Consider the following 25,629-nt stretch of genomic DNA (forward strand, 5'->3'; position numbering starts at 1 on the left):
TCCTTCTTGAGACATGAGCCAGCAGCCTGCCATCTGACCTATAGATTTTGAGTTTGTCAGCCCACATGAGTCAGAAGTAGCCTCCACCCTGACCCACAGAGTTTTGATTTGCTAGCCTTCACAATTCACGGGCCATTTTCTTGAAATAAATCTCTCTCTCTCTGTGTATATATATATATATAAACCCGACAAACCAAGCCCACTGCCATCGAGTCAATCCCAACTCAGCAATCTCATAGGATTTCCCAGCCTGTAAATCTCTGTGGAGGCAGACTGCCACATCTTTCTCCTGCAGCGCCACTGGTGATTTCAAACCTCTGACCTCTCTGTTAGCAGTTGATTGCTTTAAACACTGCACCATCTGGGGTCCGTATCTATCTATCTATCTATCTATCTATCTATCTATCTATCTATCTATCTATCTATCTATCTATCTATCTATCTATCTGTCTGTCTGACTGTCTCTCTCTCTATCTAATCTATCATCTATCTATATTTACTCTTCACTGGTTTTGCTCCTCTAGAGAATCCAGCCTAAAACGGGATGGTTCCAATCTTTCTGATTCATTTTGTGTATTGTATCCTGTTTTAGTTATTTTTCTCTGGAGCTTTTTTTTCAATGTTATTTCATTTTTTATGAAATGAGGACAGGTTAGGCAGCTAGAAATGAATCCAGGATTTCAAGAGTACAAGATTTATGGTTGTGCAAGGGTGCAGCAATGTTTTCTGTCTTATTACATTATGTTCTTGCCTCTTAAGGCCAAAGGCTGTCTTCAGGGGATGGTTACAATATCTCTTGAATCCCCTTATCAGGTTCTAATGATCACTTGGAACCCAGTGTCCTTTGAGTATATACGGATTATTTTTTTCTAAGGTCATTGCCTTATTCTTGTTCATGTGGAAATATACCTGCACCTTTTGACCTTCACATGGCTTCTCCTGATGTGTTTCAGAAGTGTATCACAGGAGTTTTCTTTTCCCCTTTTAAATTCGCTGTTATATGCAAACTTGCCATTTCACTGGGTAGCCTCTCTTCTACTTCATTGGCTAAAATTAAAGTAAGAGTAATTAAGAGGGTAATATTCTGGTGATCCTACTACTACTTACTTCATCACAAAATACCTATTTATTTCAATCTTTTCACTCCTGGATCTGTGCCAGGGCCATAGCTGTGAGGAAAAAAGATCCCCTTAATTCTGCGATTTTTTTTTTTATTAACTTTTATTGAGCTTCAAGTGAATGTTTACAAATCAAGTCAGTCTGTCACATACAAGTTAATATACATCTTACTCCTTACTCCCACTTGCTCTCCCCCTAATGAGTCAGTCCTTCCAGTCTCTCCTTTCGTGAAAACTTTGGCAGCCTCCAACTCTCTCTATCCTCCCATCCCCCCTCTAGACAGGAGATGCCAACACAGTTTCAAGTGTCCACCTGATATAATTAGCTCACTCTTCATCAGCATCTCTCTCCCACCCACTGTCCAGTCCCTTTCAGGTCTGATGAATTGTCTTTGGGGATGGTTCGAGTCCTGTGCCAACAGAAGGTTTGGGGACCAAGACCGCCGGGATTCCTCTAGTCACATCCAGACCATTAAGTATGGTCTTTTTATGAGAATTTGGGGTCTGCATCCCACTGTTCTCCAGCTCCCTCAGGGGTTCTCTATTGTGCTCCCCCTCAGGGCAGTCATCGATTGTGGCTGGGCACCAAATAGTTCTTCTGTTCTCAGGATAATGTAGGTCTCTGCTTCATGTGGCCCTCTCTGTCTCTTGGGCTCTTAGTTGTCGTGTGACCTTGGTGTTCTTCATTCTCCTTTGCTCCAGGTGGGTTGAGACCAGTTGATGCATCTTAGATGGCCGCTTGTTAGCTTTTAAGACCCCAGACGCCACACTTCAAAGTGGGATGCAGAATGTTTTCATAATAGAATTATTTTGCCAATTGACTTAGAAGTCCCCTTAAACCATGGTTCCCAAACCCCCACCCTTGCTCCGCTGACCTTTGAAGTATTCACTTTATCCCGGAAGCTTCTTTGCTTTTGGTCCAGTCCAGTCCAGTTGAGCTGACCTTCCATGTATTGAGTGTTGTCCTTCCCTTCACCTAAAGCAGTTCTTTTCAGCTAATTAATCAGTAAAAAAACCCTCTCCCTCCCTCCCTCCCTCCCCACCTCGTAACCACAAAAGTATGTGTTCTTCTCAGTTTATACTATTTCTCAAGATCTTATAATAGTGGTCTTATACAATATTTGTCCTTTTGCCTCTGACTGATTTTGCTCAGCATAATGCCTTCCAGGTTCCTCCATGTTATGAAATGTTTCAGAGATTCGTCACTGTTCTTTATTGATGCGTAGTATTCCATTGTGTGAATATACCACAATTTATTTACCCATTCATCCGTAGATGGACACCTTGGTTGCTTCCAGCTTTTTGCTATCGTAAACAGAGCTGCAATAAACATGGGTGTGCATATATTTGTTTGTGTGAAGGCTCTTGTTTCTCTAGGGTATATTCCGAGGAGTGGGATTTCTGGGTTGTATGGTAGTTCTATTTCTAACTGTTTAAGATAATGCCAGATAGATTTCCAAAGTGGTTGTACCATTTTACATTCCCACCAGCAGTGTATAAGAGTTCCAATCTCTCCGCAGCCTCTCCAACATTTATTATTTTGTGTTTTTTGGATTAATGCCAGCCTTGTTGGAGTGAGATGGAATCTCATCGTCGTTTTAATCTGCATTTCTCTAATGGCTAATGATCGAGAGCATTTTCTCAGGTATCTGTTAGCTGCCTGAATATCTTCTTTAGTGAAGTGTGTGTTCATATCCTTTGCCCACTTCTTGATTGGGTTGTTTATCTTTTTGTGGTTGAGTTTTGACAGAATCATGTAGATTTTAGAGATCAGGCACTGGTCAGAGATGTCATAGCTGAAAATTCTTTCCCAGTCTGTAGGTGGTCTTTTTACTCTTTTGGAGAAGTCTTGAGATGAGCATAGGTGTTTGATTTTTAGGAGCTCCCAGTTATGGTCTCTCTTCGTTATTTTTGGTAATGTTTTGTATTCCGTTTATGCCTTGTATTAGGGCTCCTAAGGTTGTCCCTATTTTTTCTTCCATGATCTTTATCGTTTTAGTCTTTATGTTTAGGTCTTTGATCCACTTGGAGTTAGTTTTTGTGCATGATGTGAGGTATGGGTCCTGTTTCATTTTTTTGCAAATGGATATCCAGTTATGCCAGCACCATTTGTTAAAAAGACTATCTTTTCACCAATTAACTGACACTGGGCCTTTGTCAAATATCAGCTGCTCATATGTGGATGGATTTATATCTGGGTTCTCAATTCTGTTCCATTGGTCTATGTGCCTGTTGTTGTACCAGTACCAGGCTGTTTTGACTACTGTGGCTGTATAATAGCTTCTGAAATTAGGTAGGGTGAGGCCTCCCACTTTCTTCTTCTTTTTCAGTAATGCTTTGCTTATCCAGGGCTTCTTTCCCTTCCATATGAAATTGGTGATTTGTTTCTCTATCACCTTAAAAAACAACATTGGAATTTGTATCAGAAGTGCATTGTATGTATAGATGGCTTTTGGTAGAATAGACATTTTTACTATGTTAAATCTTCCTACCCATGAGCAAGGTACGTTTTTCCACTTAAGTAAGTCCTATTGAATTTCTTGTAGTAGAGCTTTGTAGTTTTCTTTGTATAGGTCTTTTACATCCTTGGTAAGATTTATTCCTAAGTATCTTATCTTCTTGGGGGCTACTGTGAATGGTATTGATTTGGTGATTTCCTCTTCGGTGTTCTTTTTGTTGATGTAGAGGAATCCAAGTGATTTTTGTATGTTTATTTTATAAGCTGAGACTCTGCCAAACTCTTCTATTAGTTTCAGTAGTTTTCTGGAGGATTCCTTAGGGTTTTCTGTGTATAAGATCATGTCATCTGCAAATAGAGATAATTTTACTTTACTTCCTCCTTGCCAATCCAGATGCCTTTTATTTCTTTGTCTAGCCTAATTGCCCTGGCTAGGACTTCTAGCACGATGTTGAATAAGAGCGGTGATAAAGGGCATCCTTGTCTGGTTCCCGTTCTCAAGGGAAATGCTTTCAGGTTCTCTCCATTTAGAGTGATATTGGCTTTTGGCTTTGCATAGATGCCCTTTATTATGTTGAGGAATTTTCCTTCAATTCCTATTTTGGTAAGAGTTTTTATCATGAATGGGTATTGGACTTTGTCAAATGCCTTTTCTGCATCAATTGATAAGATCATGTGGTTTTTGTCTTTTGTTTTATTTATGTGGTGCATTACATTAATGGTTTTTCTGATATTAAACCAGCCTTGCATACCTGGTATAAATCCCACTTGATCGTGGTGAATTATTTTTTTGATATGTTGTTGAAGTCTATTGGCTAGAATTTTGTTGAGGATTTTAGCATCTAAATTCATGAGGGATATAGGTCTATAATTTTCTTTTTTTGTAATGTCTTTACCTGGTTTTGGTATCAGGGAGATGGTGGCTTCATAGAGTGAGTTGGGTAGTATTCCATCATTTTCTATGCTTTGAAATACCTTTAGTGGTAGTGGTGTTAACTCTTCTCTGAAAGTGTGGTAGAACTCTGCAGTGAAGCCGTCCGGGCCAGGACTTTTTTTTGTTGGGAGTTTTTTTATTACCGTTTCAAACTCTTTTTTTGTTATGGGTCTATTTAGTTGTTCTACTTCTGAATGTGTTAGTTTAGGTAGGTAGTGTTTTTCCAGGAATTCATCCATTTCTTCTAGGTTTTCAAATTTGTTAGAGTACAATTTTTTGTAGTAATCTGAAATGATTCTTTTAATTTCATTTGGTTCTGTTGTGATGTGGTCCTTCTCGTTTCTTATTCGGGTTATTTGTTTCCTTTCCTGTATTTCTTTAGTCAGTCTAGCCAATGGTTTATCAATTTTGTTAATTTTTTCAAAGAACCAGCTTTTGGCTTTGTTAATTCTTTCAATTGTTTTCCTCTTCTCTAATTCATTTAGTTCAGCTCTAATTTTTATTATTTGTTTTCTTCTGGTGGCTGATGGGCTCTTTTTTGCTCCCTTTCTATTTCTTCAAGTTGTTGGGACAGTTCTCAGCTTTTGGCTCTTTCTTCTTTTTGTATGTGTGCATTTATCGATATAAATTGGCCTCTGAGCACTGCTTTTGCTGTGTCCCAGAGGTTTTGATAGGAAGTATTTTCATTCTCGTTGCATTCTATGAATTTCCTTATTCCCTCCTTGATGTCTTCTATAACCCAGTCTTTTTTCAGGAGGGTATTGTTCATTTTCCAAGTATTTGATTTCTTTTCCCTAGTTTTTCTGTTATTGATTTCTAGTTTTATTGCCTTGTGGTCTGAGAAGATGCTTTGTAATATTTTGATGTTTTGGATTCTGCAAAGGTTTGTTTTATGACCTAATATGTGGTCTATTCTAGAGAATGTTCCATGTGCGCTAGAAAAAAAAGTATATTTTGCAGCAGTTGGGTGGAGAGTTCTGTATAAGTCAATGAGGTCAAGTTGGTTGATTGTTGTAAGTAGGTCTTCCGTGTCTCTATTGAGCTTCTTACTGGATGTCCTGTCCTTCTCCGAAAGTGGTGTGTTGAAGTCTCCTACTATAATTGTGGAGGTGTCTATCTCACTTTTCAATTCTGTTAAAATTTGATTTATGGATCTTGCAGCCCTGTCATTGGGTGCATAAATATTTAATATGGTTATGTCTTCCTGATCAATTGTCCCTTTTATCATTATATAGTGTCCTTCTTTATCCTTTGTGGTGGATTTGAGTCTAAAGTCTATTTTGTCAGAAATTAATATTGCTACTCCTCTTCTTTTTTGCTTATTGTTTGCTTGATATATTTTTTTCCATCCTTTGAGTTTTAGTTTGTTTGTTTCTCTAAGTCTAAGGTGTGCCTCTTGTAGGCAGCATATAGATGGATCATGTTTCTTTATCCAGTCCCTGACTCTCTGTCTCTTTATTGGTGCATTTAGTCCATTTACATTCAGCTTAATTATACATAAATAAGTTTTTAGTGCTGTCATTTTGATGCCTTTTCATGTGTGTTGTTGGCCATTTCATTTTTCCACATGCTTTTTTGTGCTGAGACGTTTTTCTTAGTAAATTGTGAGATCCTCATTTTCATAGTGTTTGACTTTATGTTAGTTGAGTCGTTACGTTTTTCTTGGCTTTCATCTTGAGTTATGGAGTTGTTATACCTTTTTGTGGTTATCTTATTATTTACCCCTATTTTTCTAAGTAAAAACCTAACTTGTATCGTTCTATATCGCCTTGTATCACTCTCCATATGGCAGTTCAATGCCTCCTGTATTTAGTCCTTCTTTTTGATTATTGTGATCTTTTACATATTGACTTCCATGATTCCCTGTTATGTGTATTTTTTTTTTTAATTAATCTTAATTTGTTTGTTTTTGTGATTTCCCTATTTGAGTTGATATCAGGACGTTCTGTTTTGTGACCTTGTGTTGTGCTGGTATCTGATATTATTGGTTTTCTGACCAAACAATATCCTTTAGTGTTTCTTGTAGCTTTGGTTTGGTTTTTGCAAATTCTCTAAACTTGTGTTTATCTGTAAATATCTTAATTTTGCCTTCATATTTCAGAGAGAGTTTTGCTGGATATATGATCCTTGACTGGCAGTTTTTCTCCTTCAGTGCTCTGTATATGTCGTCCCATTCCCTTCTTGCCTGCATGGTTTCTGCTGAGTAGTCTGAATTTATTCTTATTGATTCTCCCTTGAAGGAAACCTTTCTTTTCTCCCTGGCTGCTTTAAAAATTTTCTCTTCATCTTTGGTTTTGGCGAGTTTGATGATAGTATGTCTTGGTGTTTTTCTTTTTGGATCAATCTTAAATGGGGTTCGATGAGCATCTTGGATAGCTATCCTTTCGTCTTTCATGATGTCAGGGAAGTTTTGTGTCAGGAGTTCTTCAACTATTTTCTCTGTGTTTTCTGTCCCCCTTCCCTGTTCTGGGACTCCAATCACACGCAAGTTATCCTTCTTGATAGAGTCCCACATGATTCTTAGGGTTTCTTCATTTTTTTTTAATTCTTTTATCTGATTTTTTTTCAGCTATGTTGGTGTTGATTCCCTGGTCCTCCAGATGTCCCAGTCTGCATTCTAATTGGTCAAGTCTGCTCCTCTGACTTCCTATTGCGTTGTCTACTTCTGTAATTTTATTGTTAATCTTTTGGATTTCTACATGCTGTCTCTCTATGGATTCTTGCAACTTATTAATTTTTCCAATATGTTCTTGAATAATCTTTTTGAGTTCTTCAACAGTTTTATCAGTGTGTTCCTTGGCTTTTTCTGCAGTTTGCCTTATTTCGTTTGTGATGTCTTGAAGCATTCTGTAAATTAGCTTTTTATATTCTGTATCTGATAATTCCAGGATTGTATCTTCATTTGGGAAAGATTTTGATTCTTTTGCTTGGGGGGTTGTAGAAGCTGTCATGGTCTGCTTCTTTATGTGGTTTGATATGGACGGCTGTCTCCGAGTCGTCACTGGGAAACTAGTTTTTCCAGAAAATCCACTAAAAAAAAATGCAGTCAGATCCCTATCAGAGTTCTCCCTCTGGCTCAGGCTATTCGGATGTTAATGAAGCTGCCTGGGAAGGGTGGGGGAGGGATCAGAGAGATAGGAGAGTAGCACCTCAGAATATAGCCAGAGTTGCTTGTCTTGCTTGGAATGACTATTATATCTGAGATTCCCTTGGGGCGTGTCGCCTATGTGTCCTGGCTGTGTGGAGATTGCCCCCGTGGGGTCTGGCCCGCTGGAGTCAAGGTCAGATCCTCCACTGCCAGCCCCATGCCCAACGTTAAGGATCCCCTGCTGGGACGGTGCACTCTCGACTCCAAAATCAGTCGCTGCCTCCCGGGGACTTCTCTTCCCGCCAGCCGCGTCGCCGTGCCGCCCCCGCGAACTGGCTCGGCCCCCTCCCGGGGTTAGTTCAGGTGAGTGGAGCAGCTCCCCGTGCTTGTGCCGTGACTGCGTGTCCCAGCTGGGATGCTGCTCTCCCCGCTCCAAAACCAGTCACTGCCTCCCGGGGACTTCTCCCACCGGCTGCGTCACCATGACACCTGCGCGAACTGGCTGGGCCCCCTCCCGGGGTTAGTACAGGGTGGTGGAGCAGCTCTCCGTCCTTATGCCGTGCCTGCGCCCAGCCAAAATCCCGGCGGGATGGCTCCCTGGCTGGGACGCTGCTCTCCCCGCTCCAAGACCTGTCACTGCCTCCCGGGGACTTCTCCCACCGGCTGGGCTGCCACGCCGCCCGCTCGAACCGGCTGGGCCCCCTCCCGTAGTGAGTTCGGGGGCTAGGGCTGGGCCCCTTGTTTGTGCCGTCAGCTCCCCTGGGCTCTGCCCCAAATCGGGCGCTGAAGGTTACCTGACCGGTACGCTGGCTCCAGGCTCTGAAAACAATTGCTGCTTCCCCGTATTTGTTTGTTCTCCATCTCTAAATCTGTGTTTGTTGTTCAGGGTTCGTAGATTGTTATGTATGTGATCGATTCACTTGTTTTTTGGAGTCTTTGTTGCAAGAGGGATCCGAGGTAGCGTCTACCTTGTCTGCCATCTTGGCCCTGCCTCCTCAATTCTGCAATGTTTTTAGGAAAAAAAAATCACTCAGTGTATCATTTAGTCAAAGGCTTTTTGAAAGTAGAAATAATTATATCTCTTAAATGTATTTTACTTAGTACTAATTTATTCTTTAGGAATCCCACAAGAATCAGGTAGGTAGGCCAAGCTGAATGAAGAGTATATGCTAGCTACCAGTGGTGGCCAGAAATACAATGACCAGTGGAAAGGCCAGAGAAAAGAAGAACAAGAATAGGAAAAGGCAAAGCAGTGAGGCCAAGGGTCTGTATTAAATAGGAAAAGAGAGTGAGCTGGGCCAGAACACAAAATAAATAGACCAAAGTCTCAGGAAGACAACTGCCCATGGGTTCGAGGTTGACAGAAATGAACAACCAACCAGGAGATGAGAAGTAGGTACTAGTGGTCAGAAGGAAGTTCCTTGAATAGTGGTTGTTTTTGAGAGCTAGGACTTCACTCCTTTAAGGGATGTATCTGCCTTAAGTGTAGGGATCTCTAAGGTTGACTTTTGAAAGTGTTGTGTTTGTTAGGCACTGTCAAGTCAGCTCTGACTTAGCGACCGTATGTATAAATAGAACAAAACTTTGCCCTGTCCTGAGCCATTCTCACAATTCTTACTATGTTTGAGCCCATTGTTGTGGTCATTGTCTCAATTCATCTCATTGAGGGTCTCCTTCCCTTTCACTGATCCTCTACATTACTATTTGTCTCTAGTTTTGAAAGCATAGATTTCTAAATTATGTTTTTTCTGCCTTCTGAAACTTTGCTGCCATGTTTTAATTTTGCTTCTTTTACTATTGAATGACCCCATCCTTTATTATTCAGCCAATAAGTGTTTACTTTGTTGTTGCTGTTGCTGGATGCCATTGAGTTGGTTCTGATTCTCAGTGACCCTATGTACAGCAGAAACACTGCCCAGTACTGTGTCATTCTCACAATCGTTGTTATGCTTGAGCCCATTGTTGCAGCCACTGTGTCAATCCATCTCATTGAGGGCCTTCCTCTTTTTTGCTGACCCTGTACTTTACCAAGCATGATGCGATTCTTTAAGGACTGGTCCCTCCTGAAGGATACTATGATTTGCAGGGAGCGTTTGGGTGGTTCAAAAGGTTGATGTTCTTGGTTGCTAACCAAAAGGTTTGAGGTTCGAGTCCACCCAGAGGAACTTCAGAAGAAAGTCCTAGAGATCTACTTCCAAAAGATCACAGCCATTGAAAACTCTATGGAGCACAGTTCTACTCTGGCACCTTTCCAACCCAACTCACCACATGCCTCATGAAGCCTTTTCTGATCAGTCGCCTTCCATAGCCTTTTGTTTATATCTTCCTTATGGCATGGTATGTGCTAAGGAAATAACAAGAATTCCACTTTCTATTATGAACATGATGACCATTCATATCAGATTTTTCTAGACAGTCCAATTTTATGTGCTTATATTTTGTTTTTAATAGATGAAATTTAATATTTGTGTGATTTAATATTTAGACTTTGCCACTTGTTAGACCACATGTTCTGGCCTTCACCTTTGGTTTAGACAATATGATCATTGCAGCTACAGTCAAAGTCAGAGCTTCTGTGCACTTGGGATGATTCATATACCAGCTGTTTACTATTGGCATGCATTCTGATCAATAGGGCAAACCCTTTTCTCACTGCTCAGAACACATGCTGTGTAAGTTGTTAACTATTTTGAGTATTACTCTAGATATACAGAAGCCATGAATATGTAGGCCAGATTCAGAAATGTAGACAGTTATGTACTAGTTTAAGAATGAAGGACTTTGAAGGGCACTGTGGTACCATTAGTGGCCTTACATGTATCTGCCTAAGTAAAATGATTCAATGGTCTGCCAACTCAGTGAATCCTAATAAATCTAGCCAATCTTTTGCATATTAATTTCTGCATTTGTTCAGTTATTCAACAGATATTTACTGAACACCTATGTGGCACAAAATGTTTACCAAAATCCTTCCTGGGCATAACAATACATTTCCCTGCCTCCCTTATAATTAAATGTGACCATGTGACTGGATTTTAGTCAATACGACTGGGAGAGAGAGGCCCACTGAGTGACCTTGAAAGCTATGTGTTCAATATGGCAGAGTAGTCATTATATTGGGTCTTGAATACCTGTGTGAGCCAAAGCGTCCTCCATTCCCCTCTCATCAGTCTGGCGTAATTGTGTGAGCAAAAATTAAACTTCTATTTCAGTAAGTTATTAAGTATTTGTATCTGTTTTTTATTGTGGCCTATCTATATCAATCAGGATAAGCTAGGCTATGATGTCGTTTTCAAAAAGATTTCGGTGGCTTAAACCACATTTATTCCTTATTCATGCCATTTATCCATTGAGTGTTTCCTGAGAGCTCTTCTTCCACATTGTTCTTACTTTCTCACCCTCTCTCTGGGACCCAGTCTAGTGATGAAACAGAGTCCAGGAGAGTGTTGCAATACCCAGTGAACCATTAGACAAGAATTAATGTGCATCGTTTCTATCCACAAATCATTGGTCAGGCTTGGTCATATGACCACGATCAAGGCTAGGAAGTATACTCTTGCCAGGTGCCTGGAAGCTGGACAGCCAAAATTCAGAGAGTAGCATTAAAGACTACTACACCAGCCTAATGGATCTAAAACAGCTTATCATGTGCTAGACTCTATGCTAGATGTTGGCATTTAAAGATAAATATGTCATGCTCCCAGTTTTACAATTTCACAACAGATTTTCTTTTGAACTTGTGGATGGGTACCATCTGGATTTGGTGATGTTCTGTAATATTTTTGAAACAGAGAGTACATATATTATTAATTAACTTACCCATTCATTAATGCTATAAGCAATATTTATTAAATATCCATCTACTACATATACCTGTCCTGGCAGCCATGGAGGATACAATGATGAAGTTGACATGGATCCTGTCCTCAAAGAACTCAGAGTGTAGGAAACGGTTTGTTCACATATTGCCAAGCTATCTCCATGAAATATCTCTGCATATAAAACTAAGGCAGAAATTTTACTTTGTTGCTTGACTTTTACTATTGGAAGGGAACTGTTAAGCCAAAAAATGGCTGTTTTACTGCCCAAGGCAGGGAGAGATTCCACGGTGATCCTTTACCATCTGGTTCTTGGGTGCTTGTCTTGGTTTTGAGGTCCTGTGAATCACAGTCCCTACATACTATGCATTTCTACCAATATATCCAAGAAACAAAAGGGTGGAGGTAAGAACTGAAAACAATGTACTCAGCTCCCCCACATCCTCCTTCAGGTGCCCCAACCTCTATTAATTTTGGAAACTTCATTTTATTTTATAAGTCTCTTTTAAACAGTGGTTTTCAAACTGTGTTCCGCAGTGCCCAAGGACTAAAAGGAAGCTGCTCCAGGGAGAGGGGCTAGCCCAAGCAGGAAGCTCCTGGCCCTCTGCCTCAACTCCAGCCACAGAATCTTTACTTTGGACTGTTTTATATATTGGAATTTTACATCTCATTCTATCATTCTATTATTAGAAGGGTTTAGTTTCTTCAAAAAGATTCGAAAAACAATGATCTAATGAGTTACTATTTCAAAACATTGCCAGGAGCCCAAGATAATTAACAATGGCACTTCCTTCACAAATCACAGATCATGAGACCTGGAAAGAACTTAGAATCATCCAGCTTCTTCAGAGCAAGCAACTTGGATCTGTGGTTCTTCATGTCATTTGGGAAAAAATCTCATAGATAGATCATATTCCCTCTAGGTCACAAATTCCTCAAAGGAAGTGTTGAGTCCCGTGCCCTGCATTTAGTAGATGATCAAAGTGTTTGCTGAATGAACAAAAGGAAGAATCAGGATTAGCCTTCCATGTATTAGATGGGGGAGGGGGGGGAAAAGCTCAGTGTGGTGCTGGGCTTGGCCCAAGGTCACACAATAAAAAAAAAAAAAAAAGTAAAGTTGGGTTAAAACTCTAGGACTTTTTATACTGGATTATGTCATGTTGGCTGTTAAACCATAACAGTAAAAAGAAAAGGCGAAACTCAACCTCTCACTTTCTGTCCTTTGCTTGCTCTCCATACCCACCCTAATGATGCAACACAGAGGGAAATAATCCATGGCCTTGTCTGTCTGCTATTTCTGTTAGTGCTGTATGCCAAGGAAGCCATCTCCTCTGTTCTCCATAATATAGAATGTGTCTCCCCTCATCCTCTCCTTCACAACTGCGGGAGAAGGTCAGAGGAGGCTCTGTCCAGTAGCAGTAATCTGTGGGTGGTGCTAGGCAGAGAACAGGAGAGGCAGCTGAAGAAGGACAAGCTGGGCTAGGGTTAGGTTGTCCCAGTTTCTCCTTCCTTTGTGCCTTTCCTTTCTTTGCACCACGATGATGTTATTTATGGAATGTCAGTATGTTTCTTTTTTTAATTAAAAGGAGGAAAAATAGAGTCTTGTATAAGAACAAGACTGATGATTCAACAGGACTTCTCAGTGCCAAATGACTTCCTGTAATCACATCTGTAACGGTGTTTCTTGCAGTTTCTTAAAAAAAATTTTTCTTTCTTACAGCAGGTTTTTTGGGTGCACGGCGAGATTGCATCCAGAATGCCCACCTGCCCAAGTGGCTCATTCCTAACACAGCCTGTGTCATCTGACATGTCATAATCATGAACTCTAGCCTGGTCAACCCAAGCTGACCGAATCTTGCTGATCTACGAGCAGGCAGAGAGGGATAACCTAGCAGGTATGATGCAATTCTTGGAATCTTCTTTCAGGTGATCTAAATATTAGTCTTTTCTGGCATTGTAACACATTACAGGGTCATCATTTTTGATAATGTAAGATACCTTGAAGCTTATCTATTTTAACTCTTTCCTGTTACAGGTAAGGCAACTGAGACCTAAATCAATTTGGCAAGTATTTATTGACCATCTTCTAAAGGTTTGTGCTCACAGTGGTACCTTGGTGAATGGTAAGACAGTACACAGTACTGGGGAAGTTAGCACAACTTGACCAAGGCAAGGTCATGGAAGCTTTGACACATCCAAACTCTCTAAGGGACTAAAATACTCAGCTGAGGGCTGGGTACAATGGTCTGGGGGACATCTAGCTCCATTGGCATAACATAGTTTATAAAGAAAATATTCTACATCTTACTTGGTGAGTAGTATCTGGGGTCCTAAAAGCTTGTGAGTGGCCATCTAAGGTATTTTACTGGTCCCACCCCATCTGGGGCAAGGAAGAATGAGGAAAACCAAAGACACAATGAAAAAATTAGTCCAAAGACCAAAGAAAAACAACTACCACAGCTTCCACAGACAGAGTCCAGCACAACTAGATGGTAACTGGCTACCACCAGCAACTGCTCTGATAGGGATCACCATAGAGGGTCGTGGAAAGAGCTGTAGAAAAATGTAGAACAAACTTCTAACTTACCAAAAAAGGCCAGACGTAGTGGTCTGACAGAGACTGGAGAAACCCCAGGAGTACGGCCCCTGGACACCCTTTTAACTCAGTACTGAAGTGCCTCCTGAAGTTCACTCCTAAGCCAAAGATTAGACAGGCCCATAAAACAAAACAAGACTAAATGAGCACACCAGCCCAGGGGCAAGGATGAGAAGGCAGGAGGGGACAGGAAAGCTGGGAATGGGGAACTCAAGGTTGAGAAGGGGAGAGTGTTGACATGTTGTGGGGTTGGCAGCCAATGTCAAAAATCAATATGTGTATTAATTGTTTAATGAGAAGCCAATTTGCTCTATAAACCTTCATCTAAAGCACAATAAAAAAGAAGAAAAAAAAGGATTATGCTCAGTCTCTCAGGAGTAATTGGATTTTTCAAGGTCCTGCAACCCATTGGTGACAGAATTAAAAATTAGATTTCCTCACTCCCGTGTAAGCCTTCCTTCTACCATAAGAATCTAATGTTTTGGTTATTGTCACAGCCATCTTGCTGCTCTAGAAATTCTAGACTTGTATATGAATGACTGTGTGAGTACGTTGAGTGTGCGTGTGTGTCTATGTGTCTTTTAGTGGTATATCACACTCCAAATTGGAAACAGAAAACATTGGAGGCAGTTTTTTAGAGTTAGAGAGGCCCTTCCTTTGTCAATCCTGGCTCTTCCACTTTCTCAGTAACCATGGGCCAATTTCACAATCATTTTGAGACTTACCTTCTTCATATAAAAATATGCAGTAAAATGTGTTTAATGTTTACCTTACACAAGTATATACAGAATGCTTGACAAAGTGCTTCACACATAAAAGGATCTAAGTAAATTCCTTCATCAAAAAAAAAAATGTATTGCTTAAACAACAACAACACTAACAACAAAAGTCAGTTGCTGTCAAGTTAACTACAATTCATGGCAACCCCATGCATTGTAGAGTAGAACTATGTTCCATGGGGTTTCAAATGACCGTGACCTTTCAGAAGAAGACAGCCAGGCCTATCTTCCAAGATGCCTCTGGGTGGGTTCGAACTACCAAGTTTTTAGTTAGTAGCCCAGAGTTGAACTGTTTGTACCACCCAGGGATTCCCTATTAATGGCATACTATGTGTGAAGTCCCTGGTTTAGAGATATGAATAATATCTCATTCCCAAAGATCATGAAAATGGCACAGGATTGGGCAAAGTTTCCTCCTGTTACCATGAGTCATAGGTGACTTGCTGGCAATTAACAACAACTTGAGTACCAAAAATATTGAGCTAACAGAAGTGGAGGTGGGGTTGTGGGAATTCTGTTATGGCCGTTGGCAATGCAGGATGAAGAAGAGAGTTTAAATGATCTGCCTCAGGACACAGAATGATGGGACAAAGAAGGACTCAAGTTCAGGTTCTGCTGACGCTGACTTTCAGTGGAACCTAAGGCTTCTTAGAATGAGTGAGACTCTGGTCTGTGACGCCTGGCCTGTCTGTAGCCAGAGGACAGAGAACACACCTGGTTGCTCCCGAAACAGTCCCTGTCAACCTCCACCTGCTACTCTGGGGGTTTGTTCATGTACTTAACACGAAATATTCATTTCTTCTTTGGCCTCTATTCTGCATTCCATTTTCAATAAACAGTTTCAGATTCCTCATTTTTTTTCCCCTAAAGCATACAAATAAATTTTGCTGTCTCAACTTTCTTGCTACATTTACATAAAAGCCAAGCTGAAAAATTCATAACAGTAATGGAGGTCTTGGGGAAAACAAAGTTCTGTGACTCTCACATTGCCTTAGCCTTTGCTACAGAGCATGTCAGGCTGTCAGGCTCACGGGGTGGACAGCTATGTAGGTGAACATACGCTGTGAAATTCTAACAATGGAGACAATGTGGGGACCCTCATGACCTCACTCACCAAGCTTTTCCAGTCCACATAGGGTACCATCGAAACAAAAGTGAAAAAAATGAATCTTATGGCTAGACTTTGAAGCAGACATGCAAATTCTGTGAAAGTTTCCTATCTGGAAATATTGGAAGGGTGGAGTGCAGCTGACAGTAAAATATGACTTCCTGAAAGTCTGAATGGCAACACTTTATAAGGATTACAATATAACCACTTTGAAGTACACCGTATATAAAATAAAAGACAAAATCCCATCTCACTCCATTCAATGAGCATTTAATGAGCATCTGCTATGTGTTAGTCCCTCGGGATACAAAGAATTTCATACATTCCTCACCCCCAAGGAATACCCTGTCTAGTATTCATTAATAGAAAATTGGAACTAATAAGTCAAATAAGTTAATGAAATAGGTCTTTGTTTTATAATATAGTGTAAACAGGAAAATGCATGAGCACGGGAGAATTAATTTCTAAACGCTAGGAAGTGAAAGAAATCTTTAATTTATGACATGTTCTGTTCATAAAGATTTCTAATTTTAGGTTGAATTGCCTTTGTGGATAAGACCACAACATTCAGAGAGAGACATGATTCAAGCCTTTGTAGTCAGTCCAATCTGAGAGAGAGACATGATTCAAGCCTTTGTAGTCAGTCCAAACTCACATACGTTGACTACCGTGACGGAATCACCGCCAAGTCTCTGAGTCTGAAAGCCAGTTTCAGTTGGCTTTGCTGAAAGCACTGACACTGTTACCACCCAGGCCTTGAGGGGGACACAAGCAGTCTCTGTCAACTGGTCACTTCAAGCATTCCTTTGCAAATAGGATGGATGTATGTGAAGATTTTGAAAACCCTGCACGAGATATGAAATAATGGCTTCTAAGTCCTCAGTCAAAAATGACCACTGCTAACATTATAAATACTGTAAACACAAAAATGCTGACGTTTAGGACTTTCCAGCCTAGGTGTCTCAACTTTTCATCTTGCCTTCTTTCCCACCCCATCCAAACTTCAGACTTTTGACTTTATGTTCTTCTGTGTAATCTAATGACTTATCTTCACCTCACTGGGGAAACTAAGAGTTGCTACCACTTAAGGGTATGCTGTGTTTGTGAGTAGGGACAAGATTTAAATCCTGTTCTTCCTTTTTCATTGTTTAGATAGCTTCTGCTTCGACCTGACATCTGAGGACATGCTTCATCAACTTAGCGTGTACTAAGCAGTAGGCCAACAACCACTACGTGTTGTTGCTGTGTGTTGTGTGTTGAGTCGATTCTTACTCATAAGGGAGTACTAAAACACTCCTGGGAATGTGACCAAATGGATAAATGGTATTTAACAGAACTCCTTTACAGGATAGTATTGAATGTGATTGGAAAGAAGATCACAAAGACATTTGGGATGAGCATGAACAAGAACAGCAGACATTTGACCTACAGACTCTTAGAAGAACAGATTCACTTGACCACTGGGCTTTTCTTTTGCACTATAGGTTATGCATGTTTGGAACTGGAGTGGAGTGGTCCCGGTAAACAGAGAAGTTAAGTGATGCTGTCTTTGATCCTACTTCTCCACATTTCCTAGTAAAATACTCAGATTCCCCTCTAAGTAAATGCTGAACAAAGATTTTAAAATATTTGTTCGTGTGTTTCCATCTATTCCAGACAATGAATTGAACATTTTGGGGAAGTTAGTATTTTGGTGTCCTCAAAACACATGGATTTGTCCTTCCTAATAAGAATGTCTTGGAAACCCTGGTGGCATAGTGATTAGGTGCTACAGCTACTAACGAAAAGGTTGACAATTCAGATCTACCAGGCACTCCTTGGAAACTCTATGGGGCAGTTCTACTCTGTGCTACAGGGTAGCTATGAGTTTTTTAATAAGAGTGTCTTAGGCTGGGTTCTCTAGAGAAGCAAAACAAGTAAAGTGCATAAACATATATAGAGACAGATTTTTTATTGAGGAGATGGCTCACGTGACTGTAGAGGCTGGAATGTCCCAAGTCTGTGGGTCAGAATAGAGGCTTTTCCTGAATCATGTAGCCACAGGGGCTGGTGAACCCAAGATCAGCAGGTCTGACAGCAGGGTTCTTGCTCACAGGCTGCAAAGATCAATGAATCCCAACATTGCCAGGCAAGACAGCAGGTAAGCTGCTAGCTCAAGTCCCAAGAAATGGAGGTCAGATGAACAGGAACCAGCTCTAGGATCTAGAGTGAGCAAAGGCCCATCAGCCTTGCCAGAAAGTCTACCTATATCAGATGCAGGCCACTCCCCCAAGGAAACTCCGTTTCAACTGATTGGCTACTCACAAAAGTTCCCATCATGGAGGTGATCACATTATATCCAATCTTATCATGGAAGTGATCACAACATCATACAACTGCCAAACCAAATCATAACTGCCAAACCACTGAGAATCATAGCCCAGCCAAGCTGACACACACCTTAATGATCACAAATACTAAATATTATTTGCCAACTTCCTACTTTGTCTCATAAGAAGTTATTTGAAGTATGAGTTCTAGATTAAAAAATGCCTGTATCAAATTCTAGCTCTGTCATTTACTTGATGTATAACTTTGGAAAAACTACTTAAACTCTATGAACTTCAATTTCCCCATCTTTAAACTGGAGCTGTTTAGTAGTACACTACCTCATATGTTGTTGGAAGGATTAATTGAGTTAGTGCATACAGAGTGCTTAGAATGTTCCTGGCATGTAGCAGAACTACATTACTTTATTTGCTGTTACTATTTTATATATTCATCACTCTAACCTTGAAAACCAAACTAAACCCATTGTCATCAAGTCAATTCTGACTCATAGCACTCTATAGGATAGAATAGTACTGCCTTGTGGGGATTCCAAGGCTGTAAATCTTTACAGAAGCAGATTGCCATATCTTTCTCCCTTGGAGCGGCTGGTGGATTCCAACTGCTGACATTTAGCAGCTGAGTGTTTAGCGAGTGTGCCACCAGGGTCCTTATAACCTTGAAAGGGAGATATTATTCCCATTACATGGTTAAGAAATTTAGGCTCATGGAAGTTAAACAACTGGTTCAAGATCACATTGCTAATCAGGAACATAGCCAGGATTTGAGTACAGGTCTGTAAGACAACAAAGTTGGTGTCCTTTAAACCATATTATCCTCTGCCACTACATTTTTCTTCTCAGTGTCATGCAGTCCTTCAGTATAGCAACTGTGGTGTTAGACTACCTGAGTTCAGTAACGACTCCACTTTTTTTTAACTGTGTGACCTTGAGCCAGTTACTTTTCCTCTCTGTGCCTCAGTTATCTCCTCTCTACCATGTAGTCCCTTTCTCAGAGAATTGTTGTGAGGATTAAATAGTGAAAGTACATATCACAGTGTCTCTCACATAGTACATGTTCACTTGTTGTTGTTAGTTGCTGTGTGACCCCATGTGTGCAGAGGAGGACCGCTCCATGAGTTTTTCAAGGCTGTGACCTTTCGGAAGAAGATCGCCAGACCAGTCTCCCGAGGTGCCTCTGGGGACTTGAACCACTAATCTTTCGGCTAATAGTAGAGTGTTTATTTCTTTTAACGGTTTATGCCACCCAAAGTCATTTACATATTGCAAGTTTTTTGTATGTGGGGTACTAACTCCTGTGCCAGAGTCCTTGGGTGGTACTAACTATTAATGTGCTCGGCTGCTAACCAAAAGGTTGGAGGTTGGAGTACTCCCAGAGGCATGTCAGAAGAAAGGCCTGGTGATCTACTTCTGAAATATCAATCACTGAAAGCCCTACGGAGCACAGTTCTACTCTAACACATGGAGTTACCATGAGTTGGAATTGACTCAGGGCAACTTGTTAACCCTTGTGCCATTTTTTTACATCATATTATTAAAATAAACCAACCCATAATATCTCGCTGGGAGCATGTAAAATCCAGGCTTTGGATATTCTCTGCCACTTGCTTTCTCCCTCTCAAAATTTATCCAGAAGTTCTCCCACTTTGCCCTTGGTGATCCATGACTCCCTTCCTGTACAGTTTGCTAGTCCACATTGAGCTGTAATTTCTGGCTTCTTGTATGTGCTCTGGTGCCTCTGCTGTCTCATGCACCCCATTTCTTACGTTCTTCCATGGCTCAATCTCAGCAATGTTCAGATCATATTCAAATATGCGTTCTGAGTCTAAGCAGAGATTCTCCTTCCCACCCACCACTCACCCCGACCCTTCCCTTGCTAGGTTCCATGACCCATGCCACAGGGCATCCTTCCTCCTAGCCTCCCTGGTGGTTGGGTATTGGACATCATTTTCTGATTCTCCCCTCTGTAGTTATTGTAGTAATTCAGGACTAGATTAATACTATGAAGGATTATGGTCATTCCCCCAGTAGCATATACTTTAAAATAACAACAATATGAAACCACAAAATAAATGTTAAGAAGTCTAACAAAGTTCTGATTTTTCCCATGGTGATTGTTTGATGCTGAAAAAACAAATAACACAAAAACAAATAGCCAATTCTTCCAACTCTTGTTCCATTTATTTTGGTTGTTGATGTTGTTGGTATCCAGAGCGATATCCTGTGCATCCTGACTTTAGCAATAAAGGTGTGCAGTAAAAGAGCTCCTAGCAGTTTCATGGTTACCCTGGCTTTGGCACACTTCCTTGGCTTTCTTGAGTTCCTTCCCATCTTGGGCCCTTGGTGTGGGTTGACCTCCAGCTCCTACACCATTCCTGCCTCCTCCCTTTGGCTTCAGTTCTCTTTTCTAGATTGTTGCCCAACTGCAGCCCCACCACTTGATGGCAAAGTCCAGTGTGGCAGGTGCCCAGCTATTTTGGAGATTCACGTGAGATTCTGCTTTTAGATGTATCATTTTGCTCTGTAGAAACTTTGAACCAGTTTAGTGCCATTGTAGGAAGATGTGTTATGGGGAAAGCAAGGACTTTGGAGTTTGACAGACTTAGTTTCTAGTGCTGGCTTCACCTTCCACACCGTGTTAATTTCCTATTGCTGCTGTAACAAATTACCACATCTTACCCAATGAAACCCAGTGCCGTTGAGTCGATTCTGACTCATAGCAACCCTATAGGACAGAGTAGAACTGCCCCATAGAGTTTCCAAGTAGTGCCTGGCAGATTTGAAATGCCAGCCCTTTGGTTAGCAGCCGTAGCACTTAACCACTACGCCACCAGGGTTTCCTACCACATCTTAGTGGCTTAAAACCACAAAAAACATACAATCTTACAGTTCTGAATACCAGAAGTCTAAAATCAAGGTGTTAGCAGGGTTGGACTCCCTACAGAGGGTCTAGGGAAGAATGCTTTTCTTGCCTCTTCCAGCTTCTGGTACACAGTATTCCTTGGCTTGGACTCAGCACACCAATCTCTGCCTCTGTGGTCACACTCGTCCTCCTTTTGTCTGTGTGTCTATTTTATAAAGATACATGTGGTTGCATTTATAGCTTACCCAGATGATTTAAGATCGTTAGCTCAAACAGGTCTTTTGCCATATGAGGTAATAGTCACAGGTTCTGGGGATTAGGATATGGACGTATCTTTTTGGGAGCTACCATTCAATCCACTACAGACAAGTTACAGTGCCTCACTTTCCTCAAATACAGAACAAGGATAATAACAACTACCTCAGAGCCTAGTTGTGAAGATTAGATAAGGGGTTCAGTAAATGGTAGCTGTTAATTCTAATGAGTCAGCAACAATGTTATCTCCCAGAGCCTCCCAACACTGCTGGAATATAAACTGTATCAGTCTCCAACTGATCCACTCCACTCCATTACCTTTCAAGAAGTCTGTCATCTCCAGCCTCATTCCCTCCTGGTCCCGGGCCATGTATTGAGAAGTCATCACTGAGAGACCGGTCTTCCAGAACAAATGGTATCTCTAAGCCCAGTGTTGTGGTGTCTTGGAATGGATTTAGTTTTCTGGTTAGCCTAATAGCAATTGCAACATCTTTATCTAACAAACCTATTCTTATCTAAATGACCTTTGGCCTTCGTCTCTGTCTCATCCTGCAGTATCTACAGTGGGTTGTGACCAGATCTGGCCCTTTCCAGTGTCTCCCTGGGGCACTCATCTGCTTCTCTGTGGACTCCATTGTGTCTTGCAGGCACCTGGATTCAGCCTCTTTCCCTGTCTCACCTACGCACACCCTCTGCCCCTGAGTCATCCCTGCCTTACCCGCCCAGCTACCTCTACACCTGAGCCATTTCTCTGCTCGACTTGCCTACTACCTCTGCACCCAACACAGGCTCTGCCTCAGCTTGACTCACTCTTGAATCTGAGCACCTAAGGCCACACTAAATGGCGTTTGTTCCTTTGGAAGCACTGTTCTGTGAAGTTTCACTTTCCTGGAATGCACTCTTCACCTTCTCTGTTTGTCCTTGAAAATTATCATCAAGGTTTAATTCCTATTGGAAGTCTTCTCATATTGGTGCAGATGTTCTTCCCCTGTGCCTATCTCTGACACTGTATTGTGTTGTTCTGTAGCATGCCTGTCTGCCCTAGAAGGTTCTGAGTTTCTCAAGGCTGAGATCGTGTCTTTCTTACCATTGGCCTCTAGCACAGTGCTTCATAATATTAAGTACGCAAAGAAGGACTACTTAATGACCCTTATGCCAAGGATCCTCATTTCCCTGAAGTCTTGATCCTGAGACCTTTGAATTAGACCTTCTTAATGGATGATAAGCCCCAATTTTACAATAATAATTACAGTTTTTTTTAATCTCCAGAATCCTCTCAAAGACCACCTCTGCCATTGTAGTCAATTAATTGCTCTCAGAACTATGTTGGGCCAGTCTCAACAGACTCCCTAATAGTATCCTCCTCCTTGGTGGCAGGTCTGAGGATGTGCTGATGTGGGTCCATGATGCATTTGACAAATCTGGACCTTTAAGAAATAAAATTCATTGATCCGGCTGAATGCACTCACCTAGCAACGGACTAATTCTTTATGCTTTTCCAAATGCAAAGGTGGGTCTTATTTTTGTTGTTATTGTTAGCAGTAACACAGTACTTCACAGTTTACAAAAGTGCTTTTACAGGTATTATTGTTGGTTAAGCCTTCCGTTAACCCTGGTAGGTGGGTATTATTATTTTCATTTTGGTTTTCTAGAAAAGAATCATGGCACCGGAATTAGATGGACTAGGTTGGGACCTTTCCTTTGTCAATTAATTACTAGCTGTCTGTCTTTGGGCAAATCAGTTAACCTCCCTGGCCTTCAGGATTCCTAAGTAACAGGATAATTTGACCATAACATTTTGAAACTGTCATTTGTACTCCATCATTTAAGCTTCAGAGATATTTCACACTTGATGTAAAATTAAAATGGGAAAGAAATAATGCTAATGAAAATAGGGAAAAATAAAAAAAATTTAAATTGTGTAATATGGAACATTGGTAAAGGAATTAAATTGGCTTAATGGAGTTCACTGAAAAAATACTTTCTCCACAAGAAATTATTGATGTTAGCATCATTCTGATTAAAATATTTGTATTTGAAATATACTTGGAGGTCAAAAAGGGGTCAAAGTGGTGCACACAAATAGCCTGACCCCTGATGATCATGAGAATAACTATAATAACTCTCTTGAGCATTATTTGAAAGTGCCTTGCATGCAATATTTCATTTAATCATCATAAAAGTCCAGAGGGCGGTGTTGTCATATGGCCCTTTTTTTACAGCAATGGAACCAGGCCTGTCACATATTGAACGTACACACATACATCATTGTAACTTTACCATCATTGTCATCATTATTGTCATGTCATCTCCCCCATGCTGGCATATTATGGCTTCTCAACACCGTCCGAATAAAATCAGATTCCTTGGTGTAGCCTGTAAGGCCCTGCATCAATCAGGCCCTAGCTCATTCTCCACCATTTCTTCTTACTCTTCTCCATACTCATTACTCGTGATTCCTACAAGTAACTAGCATGTTTTTGCTTTAAGTCCTTTCTGGACCCTCCTCCTGGAATGCTCTCTTCCTGGGTACACGCATGTCTCCCATCATCCCTCCATTCATGACTAAAGTGCTACCTCCCAGGGAAAGTTCCTGACAACCCTGTCTTGAACACCACCCCACCTAGTTTTTCTCTATTTTCTCATTCGGCTTCCCCTGCCCCTCTTCATGGTATATGCATGAAATTATATATTTATATTTTATATGTATCTATTTATTATCTGTCTCTTCTATTAGCTTATAATTGTCACAAGGGCATGGATTATCTCTATTTTGTTCATAATTTTACCCCTAGTATTTAGGGCAGTGTCTGCCACACAGTAAGCACTCAAAAAGTAATTTTTGAGTGAATGAAGAGATAAATGACTATGAACACATTTGTAGATGCTTGTTCTATGCTTCCCAGTTCAGTGACTTGCCCAAAAGCCCCAGTCAAGAGGTCCCTGAGAGGCACACACCAGAAACGAAGCCTGTCTGAACCCCCAGCTCTGCCCTTTCTATTTTATCACCCAGGGTCTATATGCTCTGTGGACAGACTCTTGCCCTAAGACTTTTCTAGCCACTAGTTAGCCTTCTTCTCTGTGGCTCCAACCTGCCATCCTGGAAGTGACTACCACTTAGTGTGTAGTCACAAAGCATGGAGTCAGTCCTGTAAGAAGCCTTTTCCAGGTGTGGCCATTGTATCTTATTCATCTGATGGATTTTAATGTTCAGTTTATGGGGGTAATTTCTGGGGTCTGCAGAACGTGTAAACAGCCTGTGCTTCCAGAAGGAAGCCTGGGGAAGCAGCTGGCAAGGACTGGCTTCCCAATGGACCTGTCTGTGGCATCAGTCCACATGCTGGCTGTTCGCTGCTTTACAGATGGCTGTTCGCATGCCTATTGACAGACTTGCACGCCTCATGGATGTAGTATGTCCCATCTCCCAGGTGGAAATTGATCTCAGTTGAATGACCAGGAAGTTGATTTACATTTGCAAAACAGCCACCTTTTCTCTTTGGATTGGATAAAAAAAAAAAAATTACCACACACACACACAAAGGAGATAATGAGCAGGAGTTGTCAATGTGGAGGAAGAGGAATGAAGGCAAGTGAGAAGAAAAAAAGATCACATATTGATTAAAATGAAAAAAGTATTGAAAATAGTCAAAAACCCTTTATTCTGAGCAGGATAATATCATAATTAAAAAAAAAGGGCAGCAGCCTTCAGCTGGGTGGGGGTGGGGGGAGGCATGGCAGAACTGAAAAATAGCCTCTTGATCTTTATTTTGGATTTTGAAGTATTTATTTGTGCAAGTGAAATCCTAAAGGAGAGAATGGAGAAGAGGAGCAAAACAAAGATCTCCTAAATCAACACAAGAAATGGAATCCAGCCTCTGAATGGGATTCTGGCTTTTAAAGATATAGCTGCAATCGGTGTCTTTAAATAGGCCCCCTCTGGCCTGGCCCAGAAGCTGTTTTTTAAATGCGCGTTGGTGTCAGCCGCATGGTCTCCACATCCTTCAGAACAATTTTGTCTCTCAGGCATCCACCAACACTTTCTGTCACAAATCAGCCACTGAGTGGGGCAAAGTGCAGAAGAACTGACATCAAAGGAACAAAGGGTAAGTCTAAGGTACTGAGAGTGGATGTGAGGGAGCAACATCACAGGCACAGAACAGGAGGAGCAAAACTGCACTGGAGGGCATTTCCCCATTAGGACACGGATGCAGAGCAAGGGAAGGAACTTGGTGGAAACAAAGAGGTATCAGGAAGAAACAACAGGGTCGAATAGATATAATCCTGC

The sequence above is a fragment of the Loxodonta africana genome, chromosome 20 (assembly GCF_030014295.1).
Source record: "Loxodonta africana isolate mLoxAfr1 chromosome 20, mLoxAfr1.hap2, whole genome shotgun sequence".
Taxonomy (NCBI): Eukaryota; Metazoa; Chordata; class Mammalia; order Proboscidea; family Elephantidae; genus Loxodonta; species Loxodonta africana.